Source organism: Penaeus monodon, chromosome 27, assembly GCF_015228065.2.
Source record: "Penaeus monodon isolate SGIC_2016 chromosome 27, NSTDA_Pmon_1, whole genome shotgun sequence".
Taxonomy (NCBI): domain Eukaryota; kingdom Metazoa; phylum Arthropoda; class Malacostraca; order Decapoda; family Penaeidae; genus Penaeus; species Penaeus monodon.
The window spans coordinates 18,859,730-18,862,693 of NC_051412.1; positions in this window are offsets into that span (position 1 = coordinate 18,859,730).

Genomic DNA, 2,964 nt, shown 5'->3' on the forward strand with positions numbered 1-2,964 from the left:
CTCGATGGGATATATGGGGGGGTGTTATTACTTTTTGGGGGGTGTATTTGAGTTTTCTTTTTTTCTAATTTATTATTTTTTCTGCTCTCTCTCTCGGAGGGGATATGCATACATACACTTACTCACCCCCCCCCCCAATCACCATTCACTACCATTATTTTTTCCGGAATTTAACTCTACTTTTACTTTGTTTCTCTAAGGTATATAGGTTGTCTTTCGATCCGGATTTCATTATATATTTATTATTTAAAAGCGCGTTGTGAATTACAGTTCGTGGTGTCATGTGTGTTACGATAGTTTGTATAAGTAATTGATTGTTAATATTAGGTGTTAGGATTGACATTCTGGTCAAGAGGACATTCATTATGATTTTGATCATTTGTATGGCTTATTAAGGTGCATTTATATCCCCAAATGCCGAGTTACTTAGTGCGGGGAACCCTCGCTCGACAAAACTGCTATCATAATGCCAACAGAATTATTTTTAATCGTACACGCCTAATTAACAGCTACGATGAAGCCCCAGGTGAGAAAAGGCATAACACTCTTTGTACGTAACACCTGTGACAAAACGTCGCTGAACTGCTTCGCTTCAAGTGCCTTTCTCCTAAGAATGGAAATAATAGCGTTATGATAAAGTAAAAGGAAATATAACGAATCAGAGGAGCAAGCCACGCGGCGATTGACGGAACGAATGCAAGAGAGAAAAGTCTAAGAATCCCGTATGTAGGTAGGCTAGCGGGCGGTACTGGCGTGCGTGTATACATGTGTACGTGTTGCGGTGTCGGTGTGTGTGTGTATGTGTGTGCCGGGGTCGCGCGCGTGAAGCATCTGCATCGCCCCACCCGCCTACACCACACACAGACACTCACTCACGACAACCATCATCATATCTAAAAACCTATCCATGCCCGAACTCCCGCGGCATCTCCTCGCCACCCAAGCTTCCTTCGCTCGCGATTCTGCTCGACAGATCCGCGAAAGCAAAGTCGGAGGGTCGCTCACGAAGGATATATGCAAAAAGAAAGAGCAGGTACTTAGATATAACCTCCTCCTGACAAGCACTGGCGGCGTAGTCAGCAGTTTTCACCCCACGAGTACAGGCCGTCACCACTACCACCTACCTCCCCGCCATCCCGCTACCCTTACCGCCACGAGACCCAGTACCACAGGCCGCGGGGTCACTCTCCCTCATACCAGCTTTACCACACAGCGAGAGAACCACCACCCTAAAACCCTCCTTTCCTTCCTACCCTCCCCCCTTTCCTCCACTCATTCTCCTCCCCCCTCAAACATCCAACTCTATCCTGAGTCAGAGGTCTTTCACGATAGGAACCTGGGCACATCCGACACGAGGGGAAAAAAAGAGAAAGAAAAAAATGCGTACAATAACCTCTGATCGACTTTATTTCACCACCATTGGACGATTCTTTCGCACGAATTCTGAGCCCGTAGTGGCGAGACGAGAAGGCTTGGCCTACGTTAAGAGATCTCTTTTACCCAAAACGACAGTCTTTATGCGAGAAATGGAGGCGGACAAGGTTAGGGGGCCAGGTGTGGTTAATGGCGGGATAGGCTAGCTAGCAAAGACAGCGATCGGAGACGCGTAGAGGCGACAGAGAGCGTAAAAGAGGTCGGCAAGAGGGTGACTGTATTGATATTATCGGGCTGGTATGGCAATTAAGGGTTGTTGACAATGTTTAACAGCCGTGCACGTGGTCGGCGACTGCTCGGCACGCTGGTGACTTACTGATACGCGATCAAAATAAAAAAAGAAAATACATAACGCTGGATTAAGAAATTGAGCATTCTTTTTTAAAACATGGCGGACCATGCACAAAATAGAGCGTATCCTCATCCATCTTTTGTCCAGACTGGCATGAAGGAAGCACGACACAGGTACTAAGCGTGATCCGACACAAAATCCGGGTTGCATCGTCCGACATTTTGACGTCATAATTCCGAACAATATCACCGCGTGCGAATTTTAGGGTCACAGAATATCTAACAAGCACTCTTGATCATTCCACAGGAAGAAAAACTATTCAAAATTACCACTCTTGCCATGAAAGCAAGTAGTTCAGCCCGAGAATTCACGAAAATGCTCCAAGTTGGCTGGAGATTCAAATGCGCCAGCAACCTTGTGTTAGGAGCCCAAGCTCTGGTGTGTTGGGAGAGAATCTGGCAGTATTTCGAAAGAACAAGCACTGGGAAACTAGAAATATTTACTGCCCGATATAAACTTCAGATCAAAGTAATTACTCTATGCTCCTTTTAAACGGATGTAGGTAAGTATATATATTATCTATTTTTTGTTTTCCAGATGAAGAAAACTAAAGTGATACAACCAGGTAGTTCCTTGTCGAGTCTATACAAAAGGGAGACACATAATCAATAGAAATGGACCAAACACTTCTATAATTTAGTAGTTCCCTCTCTATCTGCAAATAACGATTTCGACTGTAAGTGTTGCATATTTCTAATCTAATAAGTCATTATTATCGCTCACCAACCACCGAATTGTGTAATGATTCTTAGTATAATGAAGTTAACTACTTCAATTGGCATAGTAAATGTCATCAGAGGCAACTCCGTCTCCTCTAATAAGACCTAGTAAATACAAAAATGCAAAAATAGGTATATAAATGAAGGCTGCACGGATTTTATTTAGATGTGTATGAACTATTCATGAGAATTTTTGCTAGTTATAATGCTACTTTATTTTCTAGCCACTCATGTATTCAGTATTTGCTGGACTTCGTGAGAGAACATTTGTAGTTGAATACAAACGAAGAAAATTACTAGATCTCATTCGAGAAGTGATCAGCAACGTCGCAGATGTCAAAGAACTGTAGTGTGAAACCCGGTGCCGATCTGTTTTCTCTTGGTAACTTTCATCTTTTTGTGTTGTTCGTTTGGGCTGCAAACAGTTTAAACGCCTTGCTTTCCTCTCGGGCTCACTTG